At 28.1% G+C, this 11,355-nt stretch overlaps 1 pseudogene; it reads right to left on the bottom strand.

Annotated features, from left to right (window-relative positions):
- Positions 1-9,332: 9,332 nt before the first annotated feature.
- LOC108368422 (NADH-ubiquinone oxidoreductase chain 5-like) overlaps positions 9,333-11,355 on the bottom strand; it is a 7,290-nt pseudogene continuing 5,267 nt past the window's right edge.

The raw sequence follows: 11,355 nt of genomic DNA, 5'->3' as shown, positions 1-11,355 counted from the left end.
AGTTCGTGGGACTTATGGTTCCAAAGTTATAGCTGATAAAAAATTGCACGCCTATGGTATGTGCCACGCCCCCTCTTACAAACTCCTTTATATATACCCTCGTATAAGCACCTACCATTGATATGTCTGCATACCAAGTTTCAAGTTCTTGAGACTTATGGTTCCGAGGTTATAGCTGATAAAATATTCCACGCCTATGGGATGTGCCACGCCCCCTTTTACAAACACGTTTATATATACCCTCGTATAAGCACCTACCATTGATATGTCTGCATACCGAATTTCAAGTTCGTGGGACTTATCGTTCCGAAGTTATAGCTGATAAAATATTCCTCGCCCATGGGATGTGCCACGCCCCCGTTTACAATTTCGTTTACATATACCCTCCTATAAGCAACTACCATTTGTATGTATGCATACCAAATTTCAAGTTCGTGGGACTTATGGTTCCGAAGTTATAGCTGATAAAAAATTCCACGCCTATGGGATGTGCCACCTATTGAATGTGCCGCGCCCCCTTTTACAAACTCCTTTATATATACCCTCCTATAAGCACCTACCATTGGTATGTCTGCATACCAAATTTCAAGTTCGTGGGACTTATGGTTCCGAAGTTATAGCTGATAAAAAATTCCACGCCTATGGGATGTGCCACCTATTGAATGTGCCGCGCCCCCTTTTACAAACTCCTTTATATATACCCTCCTATAAGCACCTACCATTGGTATGTCTGCATACCAAATTTCAAGTTCGTGGGACTTATGGTTCCGAAGTTATAGCTGATAAAAAATTCCACGCCTATGGGATGTGCCACCTATTGAATGTGCCGCGCCCCCTTTTACAAACTCCTTTATATATACCCTCCTATAAGCACCTACCATTGGTATGTCTGCATACCAAATTTCAAGTTCGTGAGAATTATGGTTCCGAAGTTATAGCTGATAAAAATTCCACGCCTATGGGATGTGCTACGGCCCCTTTTGCAAACTCGTTTATATATACCCTCATATAAGCACCTACAATTGATATGTCTGCATACCAAATTTCAAGTTGGTGTGACTTACGGTTCCGAAGTTATAGCGGATAAAAAATTCCACGCCTATGGAATGTGCCACGCTCCCTTTTACAAACTCGTTTATATATAAATACCTACCTATAAGCATCTACCATTGACAAGTCTGCGTGCCAAGTTTCAAGTTCAAGTGACTTATGGTCTGGAAGTTATGGCTGATTAAAAATTTCACCCATATGGGAGGTGCCACGCCCCCTTGTCGGATCCCAATTTTTTTCACCGTATTATAGGCCCAGGTGTCATGGCAATACTCTGTAAAAATTTTGTTCGATTCTGTCCGTCCGTTTAGACTGCAACTTGGCACATACATACATACATACATACTTCCACAAATATATAGTAGATGTACATATAAGTGTTGTAAGTGCCATAGCAATGAACTCGAAATATATGCACCTTATTTTAGTTTTAAAAGCTTTTTTCAGCACTTAAATTTATAAAATTCGTTGTGTTTATTAAAAATGCGGAAAATGTAAAANTTTCGTATAAGCACCTACCATTGGTATGTCCGCATCCCAAATTTCAAGTTCGTGAGACTTATGGTTCCGAAGTTATAGCTGATAAAAAATTCCANTGCCACGCCCCCTTGTCGGATCCCAATTTTTTTCACCGTATTATAGGCCCAGGTGTCATGGCAATACTCTGTAAAAATTTTGTTCGATTCTGTCCGTCCGTTTAGACTGCAACTTGGCACATACATACATACATACATACTTCCACAAATATATAGTAGATGTACATATAAGTGTTGTAAGTGCCATAGCAATGAACTCGAAATATATGCACCTTATTTTAGTTTTAAAAGCTTTTTTCAGCACTTAAATTTATAAAATTCGTTGTGTTTATTAAAAATGCGGAAAATGTAAAAAAACTTTACGTCAATAAATGCTCAAATAAAGAAAACTAGCTCTTCATTTTAGCCACTATTAGTATTATGTATCTCTTTTTTCGACCGTTTTAGCGCCAAACGAAAGGTTTCTCTGGCAACACTGGAGGGCAGAGATAATAAGGTCCTCGTTTGCTTGCCGCTATACTCTTGCGCTGCCCTCATTTGCTTACTCATTCGCTGGGTGCTATGCGCGTGCGCTCGTACTTAACGAGTACTCGTTTACAAACAGCCTCGCCTGTAGTGTTCGACCGATATCACCATGTACTCGATACCAGAACTCATTTTGGAACATCGAAGGGGGTACTCGATGCTACTCAAAGTATCGCTAGAAAATACTCGACCGTGTTAGTACTTGCACAATGTACTCGATACGCACCATGTACTTTGTCCCATGTATCGAAGTACACAAAATACTCGGTACTTGGTAGAGGTACTCGAGTATTTACTCATATGTACTCGTATCGGAACATCACTACTCGCCTGTTGCTCTCATTTCGCTGCAATGTTAAACACGTATTTTGCACTCGTGGGTTTTCCTTCTTCTGTTTTCCAATTCTATATTCTATAAAAATTTCATTTCATTTCATTTATTGCGAAAAAACATTAGTACAATAAGATCTACGATCTTTTATGATACAAGTAACCGGAAGTGTCAGAAAAATAAAATAAATAGTAATTCTTAAAACAAAGATTTATAATAAACATAAGAATAACAATAATGAAAATTCTTAGAACTAAGATTTGTATTAAACACAAAATTAAAAATAATACAATGATTATCCATATTGGCTGNCGAGGATTAAATCAAACTTCTCTTCGTAAATTAATAGCTTTCTCGTCAATTAATCATTTAAGATGAATATTGACTGCTATACAAGCTAGTGAATCAACTTGATTAATTTATTTTTCCATATATTCATTTTTATCTTTTAGATTAATTTTTAAATAATAATTTAAAAGTATATCATATTAATCAAGTTTTTAATTCNTGCAATTTCACAGCCCAATAAACTCATTCTCCAACCAGAGATATGGTCAAATTTTGCCAACCCGAACACATAGCGTGTAACATGGTTGAATGTTACATCAATTTTATGAGCAGATTTAGAGCTCAGCTTACTGTAGACTAGTTCAGGGTAGCAAATGATCGGCATTATTAGTTGCATTGCAAGTTTTTCTTAACATGAACCGGCGTAANAGATGAATATTGACTGCTATACAAGCTAGTGAATCAACTTGATTAATTTATTTTTCCATATATTCATTTTTATCTTTTAGATTAATTTTTAAATAATAATTTAAAAGTATATCATATTAATCAAGTTTTTAATTCATTCTTTAATTCAAAAATTTTAAAATTTTGTTTATTTTTGAATTTATTATCTTTAGGTAGACTTCCACCATTCATTGGATTTTTACCAAAATGATTAGTTATTCAATTAATAATTGTCAATAATCAATATATTTTAATAACAATTATAACTGTAATAACTTTAATTACACTGTTTTTTTATTTACGTTTATGTTTCGCTGCATTTATATTAAATTATTCTGAAAATAATTGAATTAATAATATACAAATAAATAATTTTTCATTTGAATGTATATTATTATTTTCTTTTATTTCAACATTTGGATTAATTTTAATTTCTTTAATTTATTTTATTTTTTAATTGCAAATAAATTTAACTGTCTAAATATTTATAAAAGGTTTTAAGTTAAAAAAAACGAATAACCTTCAAAGTTATAAATATAAGTTAAATCTTTAAGCCTTAGTAATTATTTTGCTCCTTTAGAATAGCAGTCTAATATCATTATTGACTATAAAGCCCAATTGATTAAAAAGAATTAATTCTTATAAATAGATTTACAGTCTATCGCCTAAATTCAGCCATTTAATTGCGACAATGACTATTTTCAACAAACCATAAGGATATTGGAACTTTATATTTTATTTTTGGAGCTTGATCCGGAATAGTAGGAACCTCTCTTAGAATTCTAATTCGAGTTGAATTAGGACATCCAGGATCTTTAATTGGTGATGACCAAATTTATAATGTAATTGTAACAGCTCATGCTTTCGTTATAATTTTATTTTTTTTATAGTAATACCTATTATAATTGGTGGATTTGGAAATTGATTAGTGCCTTTAATATTAGGGGCACCAGATATAGCATTTCCTCGAATAAATAATATAAGTTTCTGGTTAGTACCCCCTTCCCTTATATTGTTACTAGTTAGTAGTATAGTAGAAAATGGAGCTGAAACAGGTTGAACAGTTTACCCTCCTCTCTCATCTGTTGTTGCTCATGGAGGAGCCTCTGTTAATTAAGCAATTTTTTCTTTACATTTAGCAGGAATTTTTTCTATTTTTCGGAGCAGTTAACTCATTGATCGAATACCCTTATTTGTATGAGCAGTTGTACTAACTGCATTATTATTATTACTATCTTTACCAGTATTAGCAGGAGCTATTACAATACTTTTAACAGATCGAAATTTAAATAAATCATTCTTTGACCCAGCTGGTGGAGGAGATCCAATTTTATGCCAACACTTATTTTGATTTTTTGGCCATCCAGAAGTTTATATTTTAATTTTACCTGGATTTGGATTAATTTCTCACATTATTAGTCAAGAATCAGGAAAAAACGAAACCTTCGGTTCATTAGGAATAATTTATGCAATAATAGCAATTGGACTTCTTGGTTTTATTGTATGAGCACATCATATATTTACAGTAGGAATAGATGGTGATACACGAGCTTATTTTACTTCAGCAACTATAATTATTGCTGTACCAACAGGAATTAAAATTTTTAGCTGAATAGCTACACTACATGGAACTTAATTAAACTATTCACCAGCTATATTATGAAGTTTAGGATTTGTTTTTCTATTCACAGTTGGGGGTTTAACAGGAGTTGTTTTAGCTAATTCATCAGTTGATATTATTCTTCATGACATTTATTATGTAGTGGCACATTTTCATTATGTATTATGAATAGGAGCTGTAGTTGATATTATAGCAGGATTTTTTCATTGATACCCTTTATTTACTGGATTAATTTTAAATTCAAAATGATTAAAAAGTAAATTTTTAATTATATTTATTGGTGTAAATTTAACCTTTTTCTTTCAAAATTTTTTGGGATTAGCAGGTATACCTCGACGATATTCAGATTATCCAGATGCTTACACTACATGAAATGTAATTTCAACTATTGGATCTTCTATTTCATTATTAGGAATTTTATTTTTTATATTTATTATTTGAGAAAGCTTAATTTCACAACGACAAGTAATTTATCCAATACAATTAAATTCTTCAATTGCATGATTACAAAATACACCTCCAGCAGAACATAGATATTCTGAATTGCCTATTTTAACAAATTTCTAATATGGCAGCTTAGTGCAATGGATTTAAGCTTCGTATATAAAGTATTTTACTTTTATTAGAATATTTATAAATAAATGACAACATGAGCTGCTCTTGGCCTTCAAAATAGTGCCTCTCCTCTTATAGAACAACTTACATTCTTTCATGATCATACACTTATAATTTTAGTAATAATTACTACCTTAGTTGGTTATTTAAAATTTATATTATTTTTTAATTATTATACAAACGAAATTTGTTACATGGCCAAACCATTGAAATGATTTGAACAATTCTACCAGCTATTGTTCTTTTATTTATTGCGTTTCCTTCTTTATGAATATTATATTTATTAGATGAAATTAATGAACCTTCAGTAACTTTAGAAACTATTGGGCATCAATGATATTGAAGTTACGAATATTCAGATTTTATAAATGTAGAATTTGATTCTTATATAATCCCAACAAATGAATTAACTACAGATGGATTTCGATTGTTATATGTAGATAACCGCGTAAATATACCTATGAATTCTCAAATTCGAATCTTAGTAACTGCAGCAGATGTAATTCAGTTCCCTCTTTAGGTTTAAAAGTTGATGGAACTCCTGGTCATTTAAACCAAACTAATTTTTAAATAAATCGACCAGGTTTATTTTATGGACAATGTTTTGAAATCTGTGGTGCTAATCACAGTTTTATACCAATTGTAATTGAAAGTATTCCTATTAATTACTTTCTTAAATGAATTACAAATAGAGTAAAATCATCATTAGATGATTGAAAGCAAGTATTGGTCTCTTCAACCACTTAATAGTAAATTATTTCTAATGAGAAAATTAGTTAAAAATATAACATTAGTATGTCAAACTAAAATTATTAAAATACTTAATATTTTTTAACTCCACAAATAGCCCCTATTGGTTCACTAATCTTATTTATTATTTTTTCTATTACTTTTATTTATTTAGAATAATAAATTAATAATAATAATAATAATAATCATTGGCGCTTACACATATGTTAGTGTTTGGCCGAGCTTCTCCTCCGATTTGTGGTGTGTGCCTTGATGTTGTCACACAAAGCGGAGGAACCTACAGTTTTACGCCGACTCCGAACGGCGATTGTATTTTTATGAGAAGCCGAGGGACGACCGCTGTTAAGAAAAAACCTTTTTCTATATTTTTTTTACGATGTTGCTTTGACCAGGGCTTGAACCCAGGCGTTGCGGAGTGGAAGCGCGCACTGCTTACCACTACACCACAGCGGGCGACAAATAAAATAAATTATTATTCAATAATTCCTAAATCCCCTAAATATCAAATTTCACAAAAATCAACTAAATCATTAAATTGAAAATAATAACTTATTTATTTTCAGTATTTGACCCTTCATCAAGAATTTTCAATTTATCATTAAATTGAATAAGAGCATTTTTAGGATTATTAATAATTCCATCAATATACTGACTTATACCTTCACGTTATCATGTATTCTGAAGTTCAATTTTATTAATACTACATAAAGAATTTAAAACATTACTAGGGCCATCAGGTCATTCAGGATCAACTTTTATTTTTGTGTCATTATTTTCATTAATTTTATTTAATAGTTTTATAGGGTTATTTCCTTATATTTTTACAAGAACAATTCATTTAACATTAACTTTAACTTTAACATTACCCTTATGATTATGTTTTATAATTTATGGATGAATTACTAATACTCAACATATATTTGCTCATTTAGTTCCACAAGGAACTCCTGCAATTTTTATACCTTTTATAGTTTGTATTGAAACAATTAGTAATGTAATTCTCCAGGAACCTTAGCAGTTCGATTAGCAGCTAATATAATTGCTGGTCATTTATTACTAACATTACTAGGAAATACAGGTCCTTCACTTTCAAATATAATTGTATCTTTACTTTTAATTGGTCAAATTACTTTATTAATTCTTGAATCAGCAGTAGCAATTATTCAATCTTATGTATTTGCTGTATTAAGAACATTATATTCTAGAGAAGTTAATTAATGTCAACACACGCTAATCACCCATTTCATTTAGTAGATTATAGTCCATGACCTTTAACAGGGGCTATTGGTGCCATAACTTCAGTTTCGGGTTTAGTAAAATGATATTTCATTATTTGTATTGGGAAATATTATTACTATATTAACTCTTTATCAATGATGACGAGATGTACCACGTGAAGGTACATTTAAAGGATTACACACTATATCTGTTACTTTAGGTCTTCGATGAGGAATAATTTTATTTATCTTATCTGAAATATTATTTTTTATATCTTTTTTTGAGCTTTTTTCCATAGAAGATTATCACCTGCTATTGAATTAGGAGCATCTAGGTGGTCATGAAACCATTTAATCCATTCCAAATCCCTTTATTAAATACAGGAATTCTTTTAACTTCAGGAGTAGCCATTACATGAGCACATCATAGTTTAATGGAAGGAAATCATTCACAAGCTACACAAGGATTATTTTTTACAGTACTATTAGGTATCTACTTTACTATTTTACAAGCATATGAATATGTTGAAGCCCCTTTTACAATTGCAGATTCAGTTTATGGATCTACTGGAATTCATGTATTAATTGGAACTACCATTTTATCAGTATCTTTAATTCGACATTTAAATAATCATTTTTTCAAAAATCCATCATTTTGGATTCAAAGCAGCTGCATGGTATTGACATTTTGTTGATATTGTTTGATTATTTCTTTATTTTTCAATTTATTGATGAGGAGGTTAATTAATTAGTTATTTATATAGTGTACAAGTATATTTGACTCCCAATCATAAGGTCTACTGATCTAGTAGTATAAATAATTTTTCCAATTAATATTATAACTTCAATTTTAATTATTATTTCTAGAGTAGTGATAATATTAGCATCAATTCTATCAACTGATCTAGTAGTATAAATAATTTTTCCAATTAATATTATAACTTCAATTTTAATTATTATTTCTAGAGTAGTGATAATATTAGCATCAATTCTATCAACTGATCTAGTAGTATAAATAATTTTTCCAATTAATATTATAACTTCAATTTTAATTATTATTTCTAGAGTAGTGATAATATTAGCATCAATTCTATCAACTGATCTAGTAGTATAAATAATTTTTCCAATTAATATTATAACTTCAATTTTAATTATTATTTCTAGAGTAGTGATAATATTAGCATCAATTCTATCAACTGATCTAGTAGTATAAATAATTTTTCCAATTAATATTATAACTTCAATTTTAATTATTATTTCTAGAGTAGTGATAATATTAGCATCAATTCTATCAACTGATCTAGTAGTATAAATAATTTTTCCAATTAATATTATAACTTCAATTTTAATTATTATTTCTAGAGTAGTGATAATATTAGCATCAATTCTATCAAAAAAACATTAGCGGATCGAGAAAAATGTTCACCTTTTGAATGTGGATTTGATCCAAAATCTTCATCACGTCTTCCTTTTTCTTTACGAATTTTTTTAATCACAATTATTTTTTTAATTTTTGATGTATAAATTGCTTTAATTTTACCAATAATTTTAATTATCAAAATTTCAAATATCTTTATATGAACAACTACTTCAATTACTTTTTTTATTATATTAATTATTGGACTATATCATGAATGAAATCAAGGAATATTAAGTTGATCAAATTAGGGTTGTAGTTAATTATAACATTTGATTTGCATTCAAAAAGTATTTAAATTTCAATCTACCTTAACTAATTGAATATGAAGCGATTTATTGCAATTAGTTTCGACCTAATTTTATGTAATTTAATACCCTTATTTTCAATTAATATTAATCTATAAATTGAAGCCAAAAATAGGCTTATCACTGTTAATGATAGTATTGAGATTTATACTCCAATTAAGGAAGTATGATGTTCAAGAAAAAGCTGCTAACTTTTATCTTTTAATGGTTAAATTCCATTTATACTTCTATTTATATAGTATAATAAAATCATTACATTTTCATTGTAAAATTAAAAAAAAATTTTTTTATAAATTACAAAAATTAATTCACTACATTCAAGAATTATCTAATTATCCTAACATCTTCAATGTTATGCTCTAAATTTAAGCTACTTGAATAAAATAATAAAAAAAAATCTAAATAAAAAAGTAATTCATTAAATAAATAATAAAAAATACATTTTTATATTATTATTATGAAAAAAAAATTTCAATTAGAAAATTTAATAAATCTATTGTATATATTTTGACCACCTCAAAATTCTGATCTACCTTGAACAAATGACTTATAGACTACTCTTCCTAAATTCAATGGAAAATTAATAATTCCATAAGTAGAAATATAAGGTATAAATCATATAAAACCAAAAAAAATAACTCATTAAATAATTATTTAATGATTTATTTAAATGAAATAAAGAAACATGAGAAATTAAATAACCTATAAATCCTCCAATAATACAAACAAATAAAGTTAATAATTTTTTATATATAGGTAAACAAATTATATAGGGGGTAGGAAAAATTAATCATCTAAGAACTCTCCAACCCAATAATTCTTATAATTAATAAACCTCTTATTCCACGAAGTATAATTCTACCCTCATCTCTTAATATATTTAAAGAAACACAATTTAATTCTCCTGTTATTGAATAATAAATTAATCGAAAAGAATAACAAACTGTTAATCCAGTAGAAAAAAAAATATAATAAAAAGAGAAAAAATCTCTATAACTTAACAAAACAATTTCTAAAATTATATCTTTAGAATAAAATCCAGCCAAAAAAGGTATTCCACATAAAGCTAAATTAGCAACATTAAAACAAGAAGTAGTTAAAGGTATATAAATTCCCAATCCACCTATTAAACGAATATCTTGTGAATTTTGTATATTATGAATAATAACCCCTGCACATATAAATAATAATGATTTAAATAATGCATGAGTTAAAAGATGAAAATAAGCTAATTTATAAAATCTTATTGATAAAATTCTTATTATTAATCCTAACTGTCTTAATGTAGAAAGGGCAATAATTTCTTTTAAATCAAATTCAAATATAGCTATAAATATAGTTAACCCAGATAATAATAATAATAACTGACCTAATAAAATATTAAAACGAATAAATAAATAAACACCAGCAGTTACAAGAGTTGAAGAATGAACTAAAGCAGAAACAGGAGTTGGAGCAGCCATAAAAGCAAAAAGGAATTTGAGCTCTTTTTGTTATAGCAGCTAATATTATTAATCCTCCAATTACTTCTATTTCAATTATATTTTTCATTGATTCTAAATAAAAAATATAATTTCACCTTCCATAATTTAATATTCAAGCAATTGCAAGTAAAAAAGCAACATCACCAATACGATTTGATAGGGCAGGTAATATTCCAGCATTATAAGATTTAACATTTTGAAAAATAAATAAATAAACAATAAGAAACTAATCCTAATCCATCTCAACCTAATAAAATTCTAATTATATTTGGTCTAATAATTAATAACATTATAGATAATACAAATATAAAAACTAATATAATAAAACGATTTATATTAATATCACCACTTATATACTCTTTTCTATAATAAATTACCAAAGAAGCAATTAATAAAACAAAAGATATAAATAATAAACTTATTCAATCAAATAAAATAGTTATTACAATTCTAGAAGAATTTAATGAAATAAGTTCTCATTCCAAAAAAATACAATAATCTCTTAATAAAAATTTCAAACTAAAAATAAANAATAAAAAATTGAAAAATATAATAAATCATAATTAAATATAAAATTATTTAAAAGATAAAAATTCAATGTTATTAAATTATTATATAAATAAAAAATACCAACTAATATAGGTAAAGAAACCAATAAAGTATAAAATAATAAATATACACCAGCTTGTAAACGTTCAGGTTGATATCCTCACCCTAAAATTAAAAATAAAGCAGGAATTAATCTTCTTTCAAAAAATAAATAAAA

Source organism: Rhagoletis zephyria, unplaced genomic scaffold, assembly GCF_001687245.7.
Source record: "Rhagoletis zephyria isolate East Lansing unplaced genomic scaffold, Rhagoletis_zephyria_1.1 Rzeph_scaffold_03109, whole genome shotgun sequence".
Classification (NCBI taxonomy): Eukaryota; Metazoa; Arthropoda; class Insecta; order Diptera; family Tephritidae; genus Rhagoletis; species Rhagoletis zephyria.
The sequence above is the reverse complement of the archived record's forward strand: the minus strand, read 5'-3'. Positions and strand labels throughout refer to the sequence as shown.